The 24,347-nt window shown below is 43.0% G+C and overlaps 1 protein-coding gene across 2 annotated transcripts in view; it reads left to right on the top strand.

The window, feature by feature from the left end:
• The first annotated feature begins 13,915 nt into the window (after positions 1–13,915).
• SIN3A (SIN3 transcription regulator family member A) overlaps positions 13,916–24,347 on the top strand; it is a 290,548-nt gene continuing 280,116 nt past the window's right edge. The window contains exon 1 of one of the 2 annotated variants that reach the window (XM_033920021.1): positions 13,916–14,007. The gene's annotated coding sequence lies outside the window, so the exon portion shown is untranslated. The remainder of the gene's footprint in view (positions 14,008–24,347) is intronic. The other variant, XM_033920025.1, reaches the window with a different exon arrangement.

Raw genomic sequence — 24,347 nt, 5'->3', positions numbered from 1 at the left:
GTTTCTGAACCGTACTGAGGCAATACCCACTTCTCATAGTAACATAGTAAATGACGGCACAGAAAGACCCAAGTGGTCCATCCAGTCTGCCCAATCATACTTGCTCTATAAATTAATTATTTAGTTTGAATGATCCTTTTTCTTAAATATTTCTGAGCCAGAAACCCAGAGCCCTCCGCAGTACTGTGCTTAGGTTCCATCTATTGGAGTCTCCATCAAAACTCACTCCAACCCATCTTAACCATCCCAGCCATCGAAGCCCTCCCCAGCCCGTCCTCAATTGAATGTTCATATACAGGACACAGGCCCTGCAAGCTTGCCCAGTGCTGGCCTTGGTTCCTTTAATATATACCCATTATTTTCTGATTAGAGATTCTCTGTGTTCATCCCACGCTTGTTTGAACTCTGTCACTGTTTTCTTCTCCACCACCTCCCTCGGGATCACGTTTCACACATCAACCACCCTCTCCATAAAGAAGAATTTCCTAACATTACTCTTTAATCTACCACCCCTCAACCTCAACTTATGCCCTCTGGTTTTACCGTTTTCTTTTCTCTGGAATAGATTTTGTTCTATGCTAATATCTTTCAAGTATTTGAACATCTGAATCATATCTCCCCTGTCCCTCCTTTCCTCTGGGGTATACATATTCAGGGCTTCCAGTCTCTCCTCTTACATCTTCTGGCGCAAACCTCCTACCATTTTCGTCGCCTTCCTCTGGACCGCTTCAAGTCTTTTTATGTCCTTCACCAGATACGGTCTCCAAAATTGAACACAAAACTCCAAGTGGGGCCTCACCATCGACCTATACAGGGACATCAACACCTTTCTTCTACTGGTCATGCCTCTCTCTATACAGCCTAGCATCCTTCTGGCAACAGCCTTGTCACACTGTTTCTTCAACTTTAGATCTTCAGAAACTATCACCCCAAGGTCCGTGCTGCTGCTGGTTACACTTTGCTGTGGTGGCAAGGGAGAGAGCTATGACCTCTACCATTTGAGTCCAAATGATCCTCTGCTCTGCCATTTGGCCAGGTCAGAAGGTAATAATATGGTTGATGTCTGACTACCATACATAAACGGTTAAGTAGCCAGTAGTGCCTGGTGGTGCTGAGAATGAAGGTACTATATGCTTCTACTCTCAAAGGCGTAACGTTTTACTTATAATACCAATTACTTCCTACGTATCGGTGCAGAAAGCGTAGAAAGCTGCTTCTGACCCTGTCCACCAGTTTGTTTCTCTGTTAGTGAAGATCCAGCAGTGGGCCTACAATCATTTCTTACTGTAACAGGCAATGTGAATATGTATACTCATGTCTCCTACTGTCTTTCCTTCTGTATTTAACATCACCTGATCCAAATCTGAATGTTTGAGATTTGTCTTAATGTTCATATTCTGCACAGTTTGTATTCATAAAGCAATCTACATCTAGGTAAGTTCTTAAGTGTCAGTCTGTGTGGGGGTTACAATGCAAAGGGAGATCTGAAATGGATGATAATGTGGAGTTTCCAGTTGCTGGTCTCAAGACTGGATGGTGTAATAGTATGAAACCTGCCATGCCTTTTCTGCCAAACCCCTTCCCCCACCCCCCATGGTAAACAAAATAAAACTCGTCTTTTCAAATGTAATTGTTTGTAAAAATGGTTTATGGTGCTTCTCCTAGTACAAGTTATCAATAAAACCAAACACCAGAAAAAAGTATGGTTTCAAGCATATTTTTCAAGCATATGGTTTCAAGCATATTTTAAAGCATCATTTTTGTAAATTACTACAGTAGCGAGTCCTGGCACAGCAAATGCAATGCAGCCCATAGACTAGTATCCTGCAAACATTTAAAGCCACGGCACACTAAACTCAGGGCTGCAGCTGGAGGGCATCCGGAAATGCGTGGACATTGATGCAATGATGTCACATACGTGTGATATCATCATGTTGATGTCTATACATGTATGGAGGCTCTCCAGAAGAGGGACACTGAGCCTGCAATTACTACGCCGATGAGGTGTGCTGGAGGAGGAGAGGCGCCAGCACTGGCTCACTGTCCTAGTGTTGGAGAGGAGTGTGGAAGGGGCTTCTTTGAACCCTGAACAAAGGGTGGCATCTCCACAACATGGAAGCACCTTGGCTGCATTGGTGGAACTGCTACCTGATACAAGTGGAACTCAGATATCAGAGTTGGGTGGTGAGGGAACCCCTGTAGCCACATCCACCCCTTGAGCTATCACAGTGAAAAGAATGGGAGTAGTTGATGAAGTTGCAACAGAGTCAGGAGATTCGACAGTCGTGACCCTGAAGTTGTTACGGGCTACCATTAAAGGCTTGGTATCTTTCAAATTTTTCTACAAATATGACTGAAGAACTATGTAAAGTTAGTGGAACTGTTCAGGAGCAAACAATAGGTCATCTCAGCAACCTTTTTGGATCAGCTAGAGGCAAATTTGAAAGAAATGCCATTGCTAGTTAAGCCCCAAACAACTGTAAAAGATTGTTGAGGAAAAGCCACAGTAGAATGCACCATTTACACTTTTTAAATTTTTCTACCTCTCCAGTATTACCATCACTGGTTATGCTGCATGGAAGTTTTGGAGTTTTCTAGTAATATACCATCTATAACAAGGGCCTATTATATCTCTGTGACGTGTGGTAAGAACAAAGCCTCGGGGTAAGATTCTTTACAAGGAGTTGTGGATTTAACAGCATTTTTGGAAAGCTCTTTCTAAGCTGTGACTAAAAAAAGAACTTTAATGGTTTTGTTTTGGAACATGATTGGAATACTGTTCTGCATTTATATTTCAGAAAAACGGACACAGATTTTGGGCACTAAAGCCAAAATTATTCCAGATCTTTCTAGGGAAACACAGAAAAGTGTAAAGAATTCTTGGCCCTTAAGCCTAGAGTTCTTGCCTTGGGAGCAACTTATATCTTAAGATTTCCCTGTCAACGTTTTATTTCTTGTAGTACAGCTATTTTTTTTTTTTTTTTTAATGAGCCCAATTAGTTGTTAAATTTTCTTCTGTTTAGAGTAGATTCTAACCTGACCTCTGCCAGATAATTTGTGCATTTTCTGTATCACCTGTTATTGAAATTTCCTTTTTTATTTTCTTTCTTGGATCCAAAGTATTTGTGGACTAAAGATTGTTATTGTATTATTTTTCTTGATATTTAGACTTCTTGGTCATCAGCAAGTCCAACCTTAGGACACCTAACTTTTTTGGCCATTTTTTGAACACAAAAGCATCCAAGTTCTAAATGTCCAAACCCAAGCTATTTGGACTTGGTGGGGGCCACCATTTATACTACACTGGCCACAGACATGCCAGTAGGGCACTTTAGAGGGCACTGCTGTGAACTCCTCTAAAACCTACTATACCCACCTGTCTACCACCCCAATAGCCCCTAAGGCTCCAGGTGGCACCCCTCTCCCAATTGTAATCCCCCCGAAAGCCCTCCGCTGCCCCTGCCCTTCCCCTTTCGTAGTATATTGCCTTTTTCCTCTCTTATTCACATGGCAAATTTTTTCCTGTAAACAACGTTGACCTCTTTTATCTTTCAAATCGTATTAGCCTGTATCTTGTAAAATCTTCCTGTATCTTTCACATGGTAATACCCTGTATCTTATTCACATTGTAAATATCTTGGTCACATCCAGATGTACCCTGTTCACATCCAGATGCACCCTGTTCCAAGCCTATGTATCTGAGATATCTTATTCCAAAGATATTGTATCCAAGACTTCTGGTCCCAAACCTATGCATCTTAGATATCTTATCCCAAAGCTTATGTATCCTAGATTTCTGATTCCAAAAGCTTGTATCTTATATCCTGCTCCAAACATATGTATCTTCTTGTAAACATATGTCTCCTATTGTAAACACTGCTTGCTCTCTCAGCACGACTCTCATTGTAAACCGCTTTGAACTTAGGGTATAGCGGTATATAAGAAATAAAATTATTATTATTATGTGGCAGTATAGTAGGGTTTTAGTGGGCTCACATTTTCCACCATAAATGTAGTAGTTAGAGTGGTCTATGGGCCCGAGTCCTCCTCTATGGTTCACTAACGCCAAGCAGGTTACTCCAGCCACCCGCTTGCTGCTCTACTAAGCTTTCCCATACCAGATGCTGCTGTTCTAGAGACAGATATGTACTCTTTCATTAAGATCTCTGGAAGGTCGCAAGGGGTCAGTGACCTCTGGGGGAGTGTGGGGAGTCATTACTTAATCTCTCCAGTGGTCATCTGGTCAATTTAGGTGCCTTTTTGGCACTTAGACACTTTTAAAACAGGTCTAGCTAGGGATGACTAAATTGCGTCTTGGGAAAGGTTTGATTATCACCACAAGGTATCCAAGTACTAAACATGCCCAAAGCCCACAACACAACCCCTTGAGCATTGGATGCTCAGTGGACAAGAAGCCTAGCAAGATGTCCAGAAAGTTGGTTTTGAAAATTGGCACTTGGACGTTTTGGCGAGAAAAACATCCAAATGCCAGTTTATGCTGGGGGGGGGGGGGGAGGTGTTACTTCTTTGTGTTTGAAAATGAGCCCCATTGTATTTTGAATGCATTAAAAATAATAATATAAAAAAGAATCTGTTTGAGACATCTCTATCTGCTAGATGGTCCACACTGCACACTTATTGCTGGATTAAGTAAAGCACAGACAGTGCAATCAGTAATTTTTAAAAAAATATCTATATTAAAGTTCTTGGTTAAATAAAGTACCTCATAAGAACAACATAGCGAGATGCAATATACATAACCACATGGCGGTAGTCACAGTAACCCTAATAAGGAAAGAACCAAGAATACAAAGGATTAATATGATAATTTCCTTTAAAGGAAATCCATACCTTCCCCCTAACTCTCCCCAACCCAACTATGGTCTGTCAAAGGATCTAAAACAATTAACAAAGTCTTATGTTTATTTGTTCAGCAGATGACTGTGAGCTGTTGGATATAAGGTGTTCCAAAAAGGTTCCCAAGTTAAAGTGAACTGTTTCCCTGACTTAAAATCAAAATCAGAGAAATCCATCTCTCTACTGATGCATGAAAAATCATTAACGAGCACCATTGCGCTAATGTAGGGGGAGTAGCAGACAACCAATACTGTAAAATACACTTTTGCTCCCAGCAAAGTGGTGCAATGTACCTGGCCATGGTGCACCCTCACCTGGAGTACTGCGTCTAGCACTGGTTGCCGTACATGAAGAAGGACATGGTACTACTCGAAAGGGTCCAGAGAAGAGCGACTACAATGGTTAAGGGGATGGAGGAGTTGCCGTACAGTGAGAGATTGGAGAAGCTGGGCCTCTTCTCCCTTGAAAAGAGTAGACTACGAGAGGACATGATCGAAACATTCAAAATACTGAAGGGAATAGACTTAGTAGAGAAAGACAGACTGTTCACCCTCTCCAAGGTAGGGAGAACGAGAGGACACTCTAAAGTTGAAAGTGGATAGATTCTGTTCAAACGTAAGGAAATTCTTCTTCACCCGGAGAGTGGTAGAAAGCTGGAACGCTCTTCCGGAGTCTGTTATAGGGGAAAACACCCTCTGGGGTTTCAAGACAAAGTTGGACAAGTTCATGCTAAACTAGTGAGACTGGATTCAGTTGGAGCACTGGTCTTGACCTAGGGGCTGCTGCGTGAGTGGACTGCTGGGCAGGATGGACCACTGGTCTGACCCAGCAGCGGCAATTCTTATGTTCTTATGATGAAGGAATCGTCTCAGTTGAGTAGGTGATGGGGTAGGTATTTTATAGATCCCAAAGAGCATTAATGGGGCGGGCTGCCAGGAAGTATGCCAATAGGTAGACATTGCAGTAGTAATAGATCAGAAGCCAAAGACCAAAGGGCAAGTCCAAAACATGTGACCTAAGGAGGCATCAGATCGATAGCATTTAGGCTAATTGTCATCCTGTCTCATCTTGGCTAGGAATGCTCTGTGTAGAGAGAGATATAGTCAAATAAGAAATTTAAATTGCATTTCCCAGAGCAAAATATTTTTAGCAAAAGATCCTGCAGATTTAATACATCTTCCAAATTGTTCTACGGAGAAATTTTGAACAATGTCCTGTGTCTACTTATCAACATAAGATTCATAAGACATGTTCTGTACTTTGCTCAATAAGCTTTTATGATAACATTTCCAGGGGATTAATAGCCAATGGCGTAATAAGGGTAGGAGATGCCCGGAGTGGTGGCATTCCCCTGTGCCCCTATGCTCCCGTGCCTTCCTCTCCACACTCCCGCTCCTTCCCGCATCCCTTTCCACATGGGCTATCCCTCCCCCGTACCTCTTAATCTTCACCAACGTGAGTGGCTTCTGCAACCATGCTCCTTGCACCAGCATTGGATTCCCTCTGATATCACTTCCTGGCCCCATGACCCGGAAGTGATACAGAGGAGAACCAGGCTGGTGTGCGCAACAGGTAGAAGTTGTTCGTGCTAGCGAAGATAATACGGAAGTAAGGGGTGGGGAATGGTGTGAGGGTGGCAGGGCGGGGTGGTGCCAGTGCCCCTACTGACTTGGTGCCAAGGGTGGTCTGCATCCCCCCTTACTACTCCACTGCTAACAGCTAAACATCCAACCCAAAATTTTCAGTGAGAAGTTCCTGTATTTCAAAAGACAGAGCAGCAGAAGGCAAAGAGGAAACGTGTAGGGGCATAATCGAAAGTTTGAGGTTGAATCATGCAAGACATCCAGAAATCCAGTAGGAAGAATGCCCATTTTCTAAGCTGCCAAATGTCTTTATCTTTTATTTTTGAAAAAGCTAGGTATACGTTTTGGTCCTTAAGATGTCTACCTTTTTTGCCCATTTTCTAAAATAAAAACATTCACATGAAAAACGTACAAAAGCAAGTTTTGTAGATGTACCTACCAACTACCTTGTCTGATCGCGGCAGAAGGAATCCCCATCAGATGAGCCAGTTTTGGGGATTCCTGGCAGCTCAGCTAGTAGAGATTCCTCCTAACAGGATCAGCTGAGCTGTGGAGTCCTACACCCCTCCCCCTGACATCCTCGGACCTCCCCCTGACATCCCCCACATCCTCGACATCTCCCTGATATACCGGACCTCCCCTGACATCTCTGCCCTCATACACACATCCCCCAACATTCCTGAGCCACCGTCTCACATCCCCAGACCACCCCCTCCCGTACCTTCAAATGAGAAAACGGTAGGAGGGAAGCTCACTCCCTCCTGCCTACAGGGCCATGTGCTGCAAATGACAGAGTTTCCCTTTCCCAATGCATCTTGGGATGCAGTTGGAGGGATTGAAGGCCCTGATTAGCTCAAAATGGCAATGTGTTACCGGGTTACCATCAGCAGCGGTTAGACAAGAAACATACTGGGACCCTTACCAACCTTTAGTTATTTGGGCCAGTAATTTTCCAGGGCAGTCTCCATATCTATAAAATTGGTATTTTCAATATATTAGCATTTTCTTTATATATTCATGTATTAAAGAATTTAATGCAGCTTGAGCAGCAAACCAGGCATCCCTAGCTGTTGTGGTGGTTTGCTTTAAAAAGGCTCTCAGCTTCTGCATTTTTCTTTTCTAAAAGGAGGATGCCATTGGCAATGCACTTGCTTCTGGCTACTATATATGAAATAATAACCTCGTGTAGAACAGTTTCCCAAAAAGGTATGGAGTTTGTTGGTGCTGCTCATTAAAGGTACTATAATCCACCCATCTTTCTTGAAAATAGGATTTAAAATCACTATCTTCTAGCAGGTAAGATGGGAATCTCCATTCTTATTACATGAGGCATATCTAACTCAAGCCATATGAGCGAATAGTCAGATACTTCTGTCGGGCCTATTTCGGCTTTGTGCACCATAGAGAAAGCCGTTTGTGAAATTAACATATAATCCAACCTCAACAAAGTATTGTGAGCACACAAGATGTGTGTATAATCATACTTTGTGGGATGAAGAAAACGCTATGGGTCAATCAGATCTAAACCTGTGCAAAGAAAAGGAATACCCTTGGCTCCCTTCCTATATAATTCTGGGCCCCTTGGCAATCGATCTACTTGTGGATCAAAGACCTGGTTCAAGTCAGTAGTAACTTTTTATATATAACTATTGCATCACCACTTTGCCTAGCAAGGAAAGAGGCATACACACATATATATACCTCTCAATCCAAAATATTCTCTGCTTTCCAGATTAAGTTCTATTTTGGACTTTTAAGGAAAATAAAGATGTGTCTATTATAGGAGAATATCTGGGTAGCACAGATATCCGTTCATTAGTACATTGTTTTGCAAGTACCTCCCAGCCTGACACCTGGAAAAATGGATTAGACCAGTTTTCCATTTCATAACACTTGCTTTAGGCATGTTTTTTGTCCAAAAAATATCTAATTATTCATTACTTCGGCTCACTATGCTTGAATGGCACACTCCTGTGTGCATTTTAAAGAATAGTTGCATTTACTGGCCCAACTGCTGCTTTTAGGTGCCAGCATTTACACCAGCCATAGATATGACATAAGTGGTCACACCTAAATAAATATTCTATAACAGATAAAGAACACTATTTGCAAAGAGGACACACTCTTTTTTTTTTTTTTAAATTCTTTATTCATTTTCAAATTTACAATAAGTGTAACAATATATCCAACAAATTAACAATAAATATAACACTTAATAATCATCAATGGTATAAATAATATGCTCTTATTTCCCACCCTTTCTTATCATATAATCAATACCTTATACAATATGTAACAATAAATTTACCCTCCCCTCCCCCCTTCACAATCAAACTTGTAAATTTAAGGGAAAAAAATAAAATAAAAGAGGACACACTCTTAATAGCATTGCTTCTATAACAACAAAATGGCCCCAAAATTATCCAAATAAAACAAATATTTCCCTAAATGTAATGGGAAATGTTACAAAACAACCATTTTCTCTTTCAGTCTGTTGCAGGCATTTTGACATTCCTGACTGCCTCCAACAAACTGACGTCATTGAATCAAGGGACTCCCTACATAAGCTGGCCTCCTGGAAGAAGCTTTAAAACACCTTGGTGAACTCCAATTACATTTAATAACATAAGAATAGCCACACAGGGTCAGACCAGTTCTCCATCTAGCCCAATGTCCTGTTTCCACAGTGGCCAATCCAGTTCACAAGTAGCTGACAAAAGCCCAAGTAGTAGCAAAATTCCAGGCAAGCTTCCCCCATGTCTGTCTCAATAACAGACTATGGACTTTTCCTCCAAGAACTTGTCCAAACCTTTTTTAAACCCATCTATATTAACTCCTGTGGCAACGCATTCCAGAGCTTAACTATTCTCTGAATGAAAAAATATTTCCTCCTATTGATTTTATTTCCCTGTAACTTAATTGAGTGCAGTGGTGTATTAAAGTGTGTGTGTGTGTGGGGGGGGGGGCAGTCTGCCCCGGGCATGGTCTTGGTCGGGGCACCAGCACCAGTCCTCTTTTCTACCTCCTGCTCCTTCCCGAACCCCTTCCCTTCCACCACTTTAATCTTCCCTGTGTGAGCAGCTTTATGAACTTGTTACCTGTGTTTGTGTCGCCTCTCTCTGATTTCACTTCCGGGCCCCATGCCTAGGAAATGACGTCAGAGGGACAGCCTGACACGATGCGGGCAGAAAGTTTGTGATGTTGCTCCTGCCTGGAAAATTAAAAAGGTAGATGCGAGTTAAAATTTGATGATATATTAAGTGATGTTAAAGTATAAATTGATTGTATTATATGATACATTTATTGTGAGTTTTAAAAATGAATAAAGATTAATTAATTAAAAAAAAAAAAAAAGTATGGGGGAAAGGAAGGGGGCATGTGAGTGGAAGGGGTGGGTAGGGAAGGAGCAGAGGGGTGGGGTGGAGAAGAGGGCGGGGAGGGGTGCCACTCACCCTTTCTATGCCACTGATCAAGTGTCCCCTAGTCTTTGTCATTTTTGATGGAGTTAAAAATCGATTCACTTGTACCCGTTCTACACCACTCAGGATTTTGTAGGCTTCAGTCATATCTTCCCTCAGCTGTCTCTTTTCCATGTTGAAGAGCCTTAAAATGAGGTCATTAAAATTAAAATGAGCCTAATATTGCATGCCATAATTGGATTGCTAATGCCGACCTGAAAAAACTGACAGACCTGTCAGTAACTGTGTTACCAACAGGTTTGACATGTTTAAAATGTTTTTTCTATGGGCAAAGATGTGTGTGTGTAACACATGCACAATATCTGGCCCATAAAAAAAAGTCAAGCGCCGCCCCCCCCCCCCCCATGACAGCCCTCCCAAAACCAAAATAAAGGCAGGAGGGAAACCCACGCCCTTCCCCTTCCCAGTACATCCTGGGATACATGGGAAGGAGCCTAAGGTCCTGATTGGTTCAGACACCTAAGGGAGGAGCCTTAGGCATCTTAGCCAATCAGGGCTTTAGGCTCCTCCCTCTGCATCCCAAGATGAACCAGGCAGAGGACCTAAAGCCTTGATTGGCTCAGAGGCCCCCTGGGAGAGGCCTTAAGACTCTGAGCCCTGGGATACAGGACAGAAGGCCTGCCATTTCAAAGATGTGGGCCTGCTGGCAAGAGGGAGTGGGCATCCCTCTTGCCAGCTTCAATGAGGTACAGGGGAGGGGCTGGGGGATTGCTTGAGCTGGGAGGTTCTAAGCTGACCCCCCAGCTCAGCATGGTAGGGTTATGGGGGGGAGCATAGGGGAGTACCAAGAGTCAGCGGTGTGTGTGTGTGTGTGTGTGTATGTATGTGGCCCGGATGCACAACCCAGTTGCTGAGGCAGGAGGAAGTGGCCATCCCTCCTGTTTCTCTGGGTGCATCACTGTAGTGGGGGCACCTGTCATCATCGGGTGAGTTCAGGGACCCACGGTTGTTGTCAGGGGAGAGATTGTTGCGGTGGCTCATCATTAGGGGACCTTATTTGCATGGCCGGATTGGAGAATGAGCAGTCGTGCAGCAGAAAACCACGTGGTGAACCATTTTGTGCATTGGGTCAGCATGCAAATCTGATTGTTGCTAAACCAGTACATAAGAACATAAGAATTGCCATTGCTGGGTCAGACAGTGGTCCATCGTGCCCAGAAGTCCGCTCCCATGGCAGCCCTTAGGTCAAAGACCAGTGCCCTAACTGAGTCTAGCCTTACCTGCGACAATCATTAGACGATTGCTGACTTTAGTGCATCTAGGCCTCTCTTTGCTGAAAGTTCTGCCCCCCACCCCCTCCAATCTCATCACTTACAGCTATCACTACCACCTGAAGGTACAAAAAGTTAAAACACTTTACAAATATTTTAAAGCCTAAAACAAAATAAAGCTGTTATCTTAAGGTTGGGGGTGGTCCACCCTGGGTGCAGACCATAAGGGGGTGCTCCTGGAGTCGGCGTCATTGTTCAGGAACTTCACTGTTCTGCAGGTGTCAAGTCATCCTCTCTGCTGGTTTATGCCTTTGTGGAAGCAGAAGGAAGGCCCAATGCCGGCAGAGTAGCGAGTTAAGACTGAACAGGCTTCTTGCGGCCCACCAGGGCTTTCCCTCTGCCACATCACTGATGACGCAGCAGAAAGAAGCCCTGGAGGAGCAGGCTGCAAAAAAATCTCACGGTGGGGTGGGATGGGTTGGGGGGGGGGTCGGTTGGGTTTGGAGGTGCTGTACAGGGGAAGGGATGAAAAGCTGCTGCACAGGGGGATAGGAGGGATAGAAAGCTGCTGCACATGGGGGAGAGATTAAGAATTGTTGGACATGGGCTGGAGAAGAGGAAGGGAGATGCAAAAAAGAGGTAGAAAGGGGTGATAGGGAGAAATCCTGCATCTGGTGGAGGGGAGGGAAACATGCATGGAGAAGAGGAGAAATGTTGGAGATAGGGTGGAGGGCAGGATGATGCACATCATAATGGAGGGGAGGAAGGGAAAGATGCTGCATGGAGGGGAATAGGGAGGTTTGACTCAGGGCAAAAGGCAGAGAGAGATGAAAGACAGTAGGAAAGAAACAGAAATGTTGCATATGGCAGTGGAAAGGAAGGCTCAGAGATGGAAGATGGATGGTGAGCATGAAAGAAGATGAAAACGTTAAATGGGTAAGAGACTCTGGCAAGTGAGTTAACAGAAGACAAACAGAAACCACCAGAGCCTGGGACCAACATGATTTAAATAATAAAATGACCAGACAACAAATAAAAGATAGAAAAAATAATTTTATTTTCTGTTTTGTGATGACACTATATCAGATTTGAAATGTGTATCCTGTCAGAGCTAGGACCTAAAAGAGAGAGGAAAAGTCTTTAAGAACATAAGAAATGCCTCTGCTGGGTCAGACCAGAGGTCCATCGTGCTCAGCAGTCCGCTCACGCGGCGGCCCATCAGGTCCAGGACCTGTACAGTAATTCTCTATCTATACCCTTCAATCCCCTTTTCCTTCAGGAAATCATCTAATCCCTTCTTGAAACCCAGTAGCATACTTTGTCCTTTCACACCCTCTGGAAGCACATTCCAGGTGTCCACCACCCTTTGGGTGAAGAACTTCCTAGCATTGGTTCTGAATCTGTCCCCTCTTAATTTTTCTGAATGCCCTCTCGTTCTTGTAGTTTTCGAGTTTGAAGAATCTGTCCCTATCCACTTTCTCTATGCCCTTCATGATCTTGTACGTCTCTATCATGTCCCCTCTAAGCCTCTGCTTCTCCATGGAAAAGAGCCCCAGTTTCTCTAATCTTTCAGCATATGAAAGGTTTTCCATACCTTTTATCAATTGCGTCGCTCTTTTCTGAACCCTCTCGAGTATTGCCATAGCCTTCTTAAGGTACGGCGACCAATACTGGATGCAGTACTCCAGATGTGGGCGCACCATCGCCCGATATAACGGCAGGATAACATCCTTCATTCGAGTTGTAATACCTTTCTTGATAATACCTAGCATTCTGTTTGCCTTCTTTGAGGCCGTTGCGCACTGTGCCGACGGCTTCATCGTCTTATCCACCAGTACCCCTAAGTCCTTCTCTAGGCTACTTTCACCCATTACCAGCCCTCCCATCATACATCGGGTTTCTGTTTCCTATATGCAAGACTACATTTCTCTACATTAAAGTTCATCTGCCATTTATTTGCCCACTCTCCCAGTTTGTTCAGGTCCCTTTGTAAATCTTCACAGTCCTCTTTAGTCCTAACCCCACTAAAAAGTTTTGTCATCTGCAGGAGTGGGGTTAGAGAGGTTGTAATCCTATGTAATGTTATATTGTTAACACTGTGAATATTAAACTGTAACCTGTTCTGAGCTCTCTGGGGAGGATGGGATATAAAAATAAATAAAATTACAATATATATATTTTTTATATGGGTGTGTGTGTTAAAAAATAATCGGCCCCTGGTATCACATGCCCTAGGTCCGCCACTGGTTGGCATACCAAGCAGATAATGGAAAATAAAAGCAGTACTTATTATGTCTAACTACCAACAGATATGAAGAATTTTCTTAAGTACAGTATATGAAAAAAGAAAATTTAAAAGCACGAAAAGGCTCCTTGAACTTGTGGCTCTGTCGAGGGCCTGTTTTGCTGTGATCATAGGTGGTTTTTGCTCACGGGCCGCTGGTAAACATAGTAGGGCGTTCCACAAAAATTTGGGAGTGGGCTTTAGCTTTAGTCAGAATTCGGGATCCCAGGGGCTCAGGAATATCGCCCTGTTTGTATCCCCACCACTCGCAGGCTCTGCCTTTGCCCCAGCAGACGGGACACAGTCATAAACGGTGAGCCAGCAAGTTTCAGCAACTAAGAAAGCTTGGCAAAAAACCGGACGGAAGTTGGTTTTTCACTTTGTTGACCACTCTCGAGGCCTATCGCCTGCACGATCGACTTCGGACCCGGAGGGAGGGGAGGAGCCACGGTAGGCGTGCCTCGACTCAAAGTTTGTGACCGCCTTCTTCTTTTGTGGGGTGGGATTAAAATGACGACACCGCAAAATGGACCAATGCGGACCAGTGGGAGTTTCCTTTCAATGAAGACTTCTTACTTCGCACGGATCTGAGGGTAGGTAGCAGCTGCTTTAAAATGTTTATTTCCTCAAAAATGACTGCACGCATTTTGCTTCATTTTAAAGTTCAATCGACTTGTTAGAACTAGGCTGCGAGGACCGAACAAATCAGGCTTTTTTTTTTTTTTTTTAAAAGGCGCGCGGGAGGTGGAAACTGATCAGCTTGCTTAAGAAGAAGGTAAAAGAAGCCGGAAGGGGATGTGGGGGCAGAGAGGGTTTAGCTCCTCTTTACTCGTCGACTCATCGAGCCGCGAAAGCCCCTGTTGAACGATGCTCAGTGTCTGAGCGGATTGTTTGACATTGCACCCTGTTTCAAGCATTTTCTCGGGGGGGGGGGGTTTCGACCTTCCTTCATTGCTCCCTCCCTCCTTTTTTCACGGAATAAACAAAGCTCTGCGCTGAAAGGAATCGAGGAAGGGTTTCTTGTACTATATCTTGGTTCACGGATAGACGTGTGGTTTTTTTTGTTTTTTTTTTACGGAAGGTGAACCCACTGCTGTATATTATTAAGTGCATTACAAAAGATGTAGCATTATTCTCTTTAGGAGAAAGTAGTAAAAGGAGGAGAGTGTGGCGTAGTGGTTAGAGCTACAGCCTCATGGTTTAAACCCCGCGCTGCTCCCTGGGCAAGTCACTTAATCTTTCACTGCCCCAGGTACATTAGATAGATAAGGGAAATGCTTTAAGTACCTGTATGTAAACCGCTTTGCGTGTGCTTGTGCAGGTATATCTGCAAAAAGGCTACAAGTCTAAATCCGTGAGGACGGGCTATTGGGTTAAGGCTATTTTATGTTCTTATCCCCTTTCCCATTAAAAGTTGACTTTTCCATTCCACTTTAGTTCTTCTCTGGACAACACATTTCTTCATTTAGACTCTAGGATGTCTTTTTGTGCTTCTGAGTAGCTTGAAAATCCCTTTCCTGATGTGTAACTCTGCCTTTTACTTATTCTCGTGGTAAACATAGAAGTTGCATTCGGACAGATTTGAACCCTGTTGCAGTAGCTACCCTGACAGGTGCTTATAGCTTTTCTAGAGCTGTACAATTTTGCCTATAGTGCGATTCACGTGTGTGTGCTTTTTTTTTTTTTGGTCCAGAAACTGCAAGAGAGATCCACTAGAGAAAAGCAGGATAAAGTTAACTTAGGACCTCAATCATATGGTGAAGATTCTATGTTCGTATTCGACTGTGGGCTTCCGGGTTAATAGTCATTTCCATTGTTTTCTTGGAATAATTATGTTTATTGGGTATTTGATATACCTGTCTTGGAGAAGTTTGGCGTGGTGTACAGTTTTCTATCAGGTACTCTTTAAGTATTTTCCCTAAATTAGTTGGCAATGTATCTGAAGTAGAGGGTGCTACCCTAAAGAAAGCGCGTAGCCCAAATGGACAGGTACCATATGTGTTTTTACTGTTAAAGAAAGGAATTGATTGACGCTTTGAGGCGTCACAATGGCTTTTTACAGGTTGAACAACACACGGGGAGGACGTGCCAAGAGTAGCACAACCAGGAATTAGAACGGATCATCGGATCTCCCCCCCCCCCCGACAAATAGTCCTACGCTTGTTTGTTTTGGCTGTTTTTTTGGGTTTGTTTTTTTTACACCTATAATATTCTGAGGAAACAGACCGAGGTTACCTCGTTTTCCCTTCGCGCTTCTTTTCTGCTGGTGGAATAGATGCTGTTTATAAATTGAGCAGGCATTGCGCAATTGGATCTGCGCTAAAAACGGTACGTCCACATTTTTTAATCCAAAGCATTGGCGTATGTGCTGTGACTATAACTCTGAATAACGGTAGCGTCTCTTCGTCCTCGGTTGCTGTGGTGGGCGGGGAACTGCTTATCACGCCCAAGTCTTATTTCATTGGGGAGGAAGGAGGAAGAGAGAAACAAATGTTCCGCCCAGTGGGGATGGACAATTAGATCATAGTGCCCCACCCCTATGGTAAAGGAGCGGTAAGACCTTGTAAAAGGGGTGGATGACATAAGCCACTCCTCTCAAGGGGCGGGAAGAGGATTTCCATTCCTCAGTCAGCTGGTTGGCTCTTCTCATGGTGATCTCTACCAATCCCTCGGCAGCCCGGAAGTTGGCCCCTCCCTGTGTTTTTTTCCTCTTTGCCTATGGGGCACTGCGAATTTTGGTTGGTGGGAGGAGTTTAGAACAAAGAGTGGTCCAGTAATCCCTTGCTTCCTGCGTGTGGAAGGAGGTGCGGAGCAAAAATGGATCAGAAATAAACATCACTTTAGTAACACTAGTTTTCTGAGTCTGAGGGTATTAGTAAAGCCGGTGAGTCAGGTTTATGGTTATAGAAGATTTTTTTTTCTCCGCAACATGGCCATCCTGTGGTACAAATAATAGAATCCTGGGACTCCAGTCTAGGTTTCCACTGCGCCGGGGAGCAGTAAAACTGAACTTCGGAACATACACCTTCCTAGCTGCTGTCTTGCTACACAGTGGGAGGGTTAAAAAGAGATCATGACTCGTCAGGCTCGCTAATCCACCTTTATTTACCCTCTCCATCTATTGATTCGATCTTTGGAAATTCCTACTGTTCCGGTGTTAATTTTAGACACTTTGACGGGATAGCAATGTTAGTGTTGATAACATAAGACGAAAATAATAAAATCTGGACATAATATTAAACACTGCATTTTACAGAATGTGGAGGCATCGCCTTAAGGTATGCCCTTGCACTCATGCAACCGAAAATTTTGAATATACAAGTGGATTGCAGGATAGCAAAACTATCACCCCCTCTCCACCTTGTAGTAATGTAGAATTGCAAATAAGTTGCAGGGACAACTTGTGTGAGTTAGCAATACAATGGGGCTCATTTTCAAAATAGATAAATGTCTATAAGATGGCATAAAGTGGCACTTGGATGGTTAAATTGCCAAAATGTTCAAATTGCCATTTTTGAAACCTATTTCTGGACGGTTTTCTATTTCTAAGGGGGCGTAGTTTGGACAAGACTAGAGCAGGCTTAGGACCTGGTTGTTTTTGTAAAATGTTTATCGCTGCAAAACGTCCAGTGCACAATTTTGGATGTTTGGGACTAGATCTGTTTTGAAAACATTTAAATAAGTTCCCCCAAATATGCCCGAACTGACTAGATGACTGGGGGGGGGGGGGGTGTTGTGTTTGTATGCATGCCCCCACACTCCCCTGCCCACCTTTCAAATATGTGAAGGAAACAGTACATACATGTCTGTATGACAACTACAGATATTATAGCCAGTCCTATTAGAGTAGCAAGCAGATGTCTGGAGTAGTCTGGTAGGTCAGTGCAGTGGACTCAAGAAGGGGAACCAGGCCCTTAACTAGTAAACTTGTGGTTGAAAGTGTGATCCCATCAAATCCCTACTGTACTGACATATAGGTGACACCTGCAGCCAATGTTCCTTTTAAGCTGCACGGCTGCGCAGCCCCACTGCGTAGCTGGAGAAGTTGAGACCAGCAAACCCCCGCTCCCCCCAGTATCACTCTTCCATCTTGTGACATTTTCCCCAAGCAGCAGCGGCAAACTGAAACAAACCAGCTGTGGGACATTTCTATACAGGTGTCACTTCTCCAATGTCACTTTGGGGCAAACTGGCAGCCATGGATATGTATGGGAAGGTTCAGCTACCAGTTTGTTTCAGTTTGCTGCTGTTGCTTTGGGAAAGTATGAGCGGTGGGAATGCTAGGGGGAGAGGGAGCAGATGATGGTGGATGTGGGTGAAGGGGGCAGAGGCTGGTGGAAAAGGGGGGAGAGAGGGGGTAGACACTGCTGGAAGTGGGGTGGGAGGAGAGAGAGGGAGCAGAAGCTGGTGGAAATGGTTTGGGTTGAGGGCGAGAGGGAGTAGATTTTGTACAAAAGTGGGAAGATAGAACAGGGGAGAGAGCAGATGTTGGGGTGAGGTACAGAGAGGAGGGAATGGGGGAAGTGACGAGAGATGATGAAAGTTCATGGGGAGGGGAGAGGTACAAAGAGGATGGCGATATTGATGAGGGGAGATGCTGGATGGAAAGGGGAGGGGGCATAAGCTGTATAGGAGGAAGATTGAAGCCTGGAAGGAAGAGGGGAGAGATGGGAGGGAGATGAGGAGAGGGGACAGACTGTAAGGAAGAGGGAAACAACAGAGGAGGGAGATACTGATGGAAGGGGAGAGTTTGGAGATGCTCGATGGAAAGGGGGAGAGGAGGTAGATGCTGGAAGAGGAGAGAGAAATGAGCAGATATTTGGGTGGGAGAGACAGAAAGGAGGAAGATAATGATGGAAGGGAAAAGAAAGTAAACAGGAAGTAAACAGAGAGAGGGCAGAGTTAGTGAAAAACTGGGAATAAGGGAAAGTAAAATAGAGCTAGGGTGAGGGAAAGAGATGAAAAGCTGCTGGTAGATTGTAAAAAAGAGGGAACTTGAAAACTAGATAGTAAGAATTAGTTAAATCTGGACAAAGAGGTAGAAAATAAATTGAAGAAAGACGAAAGGAAAAAGGGGAGAGAGAAATCTTGGAGACAAGATGGAGGAAAGCTGAAACCAGAGAAGTGAATGGCCAGAACATAAATGTAGAAAAAATAATTTTATTTTTAATTGAGGATAAAGTAGTGTTTATAAAGATTAATAAATAGAAAATAGAATTAAGATATCTTTACGTTGAACAAATTTTAATACATTTTTGACCAAAACCACCTTTCTCAGGTCAGGATGTCTTATTGTCTTGACCTGGGGAAGGATATGTTGGCTTTTGAGAGCTAACTGAAAAATGTTTTAAGTCCTTTCAATAAAAAATAATTTTCCATTTTTTAAAATTTATATTCATGATTCTTAATTTGTAATGTAATGGAAAATTTTTGCTCACATCAACTCAGTCCTTGGAACATTTACCTGCAGATATTAGAGTGGTAGACGGATGGGTCCAGTAGGTTTTGGGGGAGTTTTGAAGGGCTCCCCAAACAATGTAACGTTATAGCGCGATGTGTACCTGGGACCCCTTATGTGAAGTTCACTGTGGTGCCCCCTAGGGTGCCCCACTGCTCCGCTGGCATGTCTGTGTGGCCAGTCTACTAAAAATGCTGTTCCCTCCTACGTCTAAATGGCTTGTTTTGCATTTTTCATTGGACATTTAGTTTTTTGAAAGTGGGCAAACAAGATAAATGCATTAAGGGCAAACATGTCTAGAAAGGTCATTACACTTTTTAAACTTTTTTATTCTTTTCATCGGCTGTTTTGGTTTTTTACGTGCACTATTAATATGTTTCTAATACATAGGTTTAGTGGCTCGAGCTCTTATGCAGTTTTTGTCCTTCTACATTGTGCCTTGCGACATTGCTTCAATTGTCATTACTACATTACTTTTTTTGGATATGCCCTATCTCACTCTTTGGTCTACACACTCATATCTACATGGTGAACGTTGGTGTCATGTTTTACCATATTTTTATACATATGTTTGTTAACTTTATATAACATGATAGCTCTCGCCATTTTCTTACGGTTTTACTTCAGTGCCTGTTAAGATCTATTGTATTTGATTCTTTTTTTCAATTATTTAATTTGTTACTCTGTTGCCTGTATGTGGTAGTGCTAATCAGCGTTTATGTGTATGCAGCATTTATAACATGTAATCCAGTATGCCCCATGTTAAACATTGTCCTTGTCTAGACATACTGGCAGTTGTTTATCCATAAATTCTGTTTATCATAAATTAATTTTCTGATTAGTGTATGCCCTTTTTCAAACTTATATTTGAGTATTTATGTTTGGATGAATTCAATGATGTCATTTTTTATGTTTATAGCCTCACACATTTACAAAGGAGTAGTTTTTTATCTGTGGATCCCATATCACAGGTGTGCTTTATTTATTCTGTCCACTTTTATTTGGTATTTTTAATGTATTCACAGTTCTATGCACATGAATTTGTTTTTAATTCTGGTTTTATTTATGTTAGTGACCCCTGATGTAGGCGTTTATGTTCATTGAAACACAATAAATACTGTGTCAGGTCCATGTTACTGTATGTCTCAGACTGAAATAAACAAGACTTTCCTTCAAGTAATAGTAATATACATACACTTCTCCTTCCGGATTCGCGGGGGATAGGGGTAAAGCCGGACCGCAAATGGTGAAAAACCACGAATATCCGGCTCTGACCCACCCCGCCTCCCTCCCGCCTTACCTGGTGGTCTAGTGGGCTTTCGGGGCAGGAGTGATCTTCCTACGCTCCTGCCCCGTGCAGATCGCCATTAGGAAATGGCTGCTGTGAGTTCCCGTAGTCTCTCGAGACTACGACAGGAACTCTCTACAGCTATTTCCTAATGGCGATCTGCACGGGGCAGGAGCGTAGGAAGATCGCTCCTGCCCCGAAAGCCCGCTAGAACACCAGCAAGGCCGGGATGCCGGGGGGAAGACTTAACGATGTTTTTTTTTTCTTTTTTCCCCCTCCCCAAAAAATCACTAATATGTGAAATTGCAATTACCGAAACCGCGAATGGGGAGGGGGAAGTGTATATGTAGAGAATGACATGTGACTATTACTCGCGGCTAGCCGCAGGTAACCCACCAAAATGGGGAGGAAAAAAACTGGTTGCCATGTATACGGGGACAAGGTCATTCATCACCTTGTGGAGGAATGAATGGCCTTGTCCCCCCACTAAAATATCTGCCATATTGCTTCCCTTCCCTGCTCGCGACACTCGCTCCCTCCCATCTGCAGCAAAAAAAAAACCATCCAGGTATTTCTTCCCTTCATTTAGCCACCTCCCTCCCTTCCCCTCACCTTTGCGGGTGCTCTTCAGATATTTCTTTCTGAGGTGTCCAGACGTGGTAAATCATTCTCGCATGTCCCATGCGACTGCCCTACAGCTTCTCCTCTGACAAACTTCCTGTTTCTGTCTGGGTGGCTTGCGTCAGAGAAGAAGCTTTGGGGCAGTCGTGTGGGACTTGTGAGAATGTTGCTGCGTCCGGACACCCAGAAAGAGAACAGTCTGAAGAGCGAAGGTGAGGGGAAGGGAGGAAAGTGGCCTGACAAAGGGAAGTGGAGGGAGCAGATGCTGGTTGGAAGGAGAGAGTGAGAGAGGGGAACCAGACACTGAAAGTGGGAAGAGAGGGAACTAGAAGGAAGTGGGGAGGAGAGAAAGGGAGCAGATGCTGGATGGGAGAGGGGAGCAGAATATGGGAGAGGAGAGTGCAAGCACATACTGGATGGAAGGAGGGGATAAATAAAAAGAGGACATGCTGGATTGGGGTAAGAGGACAGATTTAGTGAGATACTGGAACGGGTGAGAGAAAGAGGTGGCAAGCTGGAGGGTAGACACAATGAAAGGAAAGTAAGTAGACAAGAGGTAGAAAACAAATTGAGTAGGAAAAGGGAGAGAAGAGTGATACCAGAGCACTGGGGGAGGGGGAGGAGACAGATACCAGATCTGAAGGGAGGAAAGGGGAGAGATGCTAAAAACCACCTGGGGGAGGGAGTGAGAGAGGCTAGACCATAGGGGAAGCGGAGGGAAGATATGTGCCAGACCAATGGAGGGAGGGGGAAGGAGAAATGGAAAGGAAAGACAGTTTCTGATAGAGGCATAGAAATAGAGCAAATGCCATAAGGAAGAGACAGAGAGAAGGCAGACAGTGGAAGGAAGAGAATGACGAGAAGATGAAGAAAGCAGAAACCAGACAACAAAGGTAAAAAAAAAAATTATATTTCTTTAGGATAAAGTAGTATTTCTTTAGGATAAAGTAATATTGTAACTGTGTTCAGTATAAAACTATTCGAAGCTTGTATGGAAGGGATCAGATGTCATGGGGACCAAGTTCGGAGAAGGGGGACAAATTTTCCCCCCATGTCATTCTCTACATGTATGTCACTGCTACCCTTGTTGGTTGTGATATGCTGGTAAACAGCATTTCACATTTATATTTTGTAATCATTTAGCATAGTGATCTTGACTGTCTTGCAAGGAGAGCTAACTTTGACCATAGGTGTCAATATTTCAAAATGCTTCAGAGTGCCAAACATAATGCAGCAGTTTGTTCAATTTTTTTGGGAGGGGTACTCAGTACATCAGAGTTCCTCTTTCATTTTTTTTTGAGTGTTAATTGTTCACCATTTTGACTTGTCTGCACAAATGAAGCAGTATAGCAAAATTTTAATAAACCGTAAACTGCCCAGGCTTTCACAGAGCTGGCTGCTATGACTTTGGCACACAGTCTTCAATGTTAAAGCCAAAGCAGTAGGCACTAAGCAAGGGAGTTCCATCCAATGATTCAGCTAGCTTGAGGGGGCTCCCTTTTGATGTAATAAGCCTGCATACTTGGGTGCATTTAGAACATGAGCCCCTTTGTGTAACCAGTCTAATCTCCTAAATATCCTGTTTCAATAGTATCCTTCAAGGTATTCTTTGAGGTATCTTTGAAGGATACTATTGAAACAGGATATTTAGGGAGAGGTTTCAATAATGGTGAAAGAAAGCCAGGAGGGTTTAAGAGGAAGGCAGCGTAAAAGCTGATTTTTAAAAAGGGTTCCAGGGGAGATCTGGGAAATTACAGACTGGTAAGCCTGACTTTAGTGCCAGGCAAAATGGTGGAAACAATTATAAAAAATAAAATTGTGGAACATGTAGACAAACATGATTTAATGAGACAGAGTCAGCATGGGTTCAGCTGAGGGAGATCTTGCCTCACCAATTTGGTTGACTTCTTTGAAGATGTGAATAAACGTGGCTAAAGGTGAGCTGGTTGATGTAGTGTATCTAGATTTTTTTTTTTTTTTTTTTTATTATATTTTTATTATTTTCAACTTAAATTTCAAGTATTACACTTGTACAGAAAGCAAGAATAGAATGGATATCAAATACAATAGTAATATAATTCCTAAGTTAACAATTATACTATTTATGCTCAAGTCCACAAATTAAGATCCTAGAGATATGCTTAAGAGATATTTAATGGAAAATTTAGAGATATCCGAGGATTCATTACCACCATTTTCAAGGGTTTATTACTTGCCTGATAAAGAACAAAATCAACAACCAAAAGTAAAATCTTCAGATCAAGAACCTTTAAATATTTCACAGGTTTTAGAAACATCTGAGAAGGATTTAGCATCACCAGCCACTATGATTATCACCTTAGCTTTGCCAATTGACAAAACATGGTTGTTAAAACTTTACTTTAAAAATAGACAAAAAAGCTTTCTTGGTTATAAAATATTAATGTTCCCAGATCTGGCACGGGAGACGCAAAGGCGCCGCCGTGAATTTCTTCTTTAGTGTATCTAGATTTTCAGAAAGATTTTAACAGAATTCCTCATGAGACTCCTGCGAAAATTAAAGAGTCATGGGATAGACAACAAAGTTCAGTTGTGGATTAGGAATTGGTTATCAGATAGAAAACAAAGGGTAGGGTTATATGGTCATTTTTCTCAATGGAGGAGATTAAACAGTGGAGTGCCACAGGGGTCTGTACTAGGACCGGTGCTATTTAACTTATTTATAAATGATCTGGAAATTGGAACAATGAGTGAGGTGATTAAATTTGCAGATGACACTAAACTGTTCAAAGTTGTTAAATGCATGCGGATTGTGAAAAATTGCAGGCAGACCTTAAGAAATTGGAAGGCTGAGTGTCCAAGTGGCAGATGAAATTTAATGTGGACAAATGCAAAGTGATGTGCATTAGGAAGAATAACCCAAATCACAGTTACAGGATGCTGGGGTCTACCTTGGGGGTTTGTGCCCAAGAAAAGGATCTGGGTGCCATTGTAGACAACATGATGAAACCTTCTGCCCAATGTGCAGTGGCGGCCAAAAAATCAAACAAGATGCTACAAATTATTTAAAAAGGGATGGTTAACAAGACTAAGAATGATATAATGATATAATGTGTGATCTCACCTGGAGTATTGCATTCAATTCTGGTCTCCTTATCTCAAGGAAGATATAGTGGCACTAGAAAAGGTTCAAAGAAGAGCAACCAAGATGATAAAGGGGATGGAACTCCTCTCGTATGAGTAAAGGTTAAAAAGGTTAGGGCTGTTCAGATTGGAAAAGAAACGGCTGAGGGAAGATATGATTGGAATCTACAAAACCCTGAGTGGAGTAGAACGAGTAAAGTGGATCGATTTATTTTTATTTTTTTCACTCCATCAAAAATTACAGACTAGGGGACATTCAATAAAGTTACAGGGAACCTATTGCCAGAGGTTGTGGTAAGAGTGGATAGCATAGCTGGTTTTAAGAAGGGCTTGGACAATTTCCTGGAGGAAAAGTCCATAGTCTGTTATTGAGAAAGATATGGGGGAAGCCACTGCTTACCCTGGATCAGTAGCATGGAATGTGGCTACTCTCTGGGTTTTGG

This window comes from Geotrypetes seraphini, chromosome 14 (genome assembly GCF_902459505.1).
Source record: "Geotrypetes seraphini chromosome 14, aGeoSer1.1, whole genome shotgun sequence".
Taxonomy (NCBI): Eukaryota; Metazoa; Chordata; class Amphibia; order Gymnophiona; family Dermophiidae; genus Geotrypetes; species Geotrypetes seraphini.
This window is presented reverse-complemented; position numbering and strand designations above follow the sequence as displayed.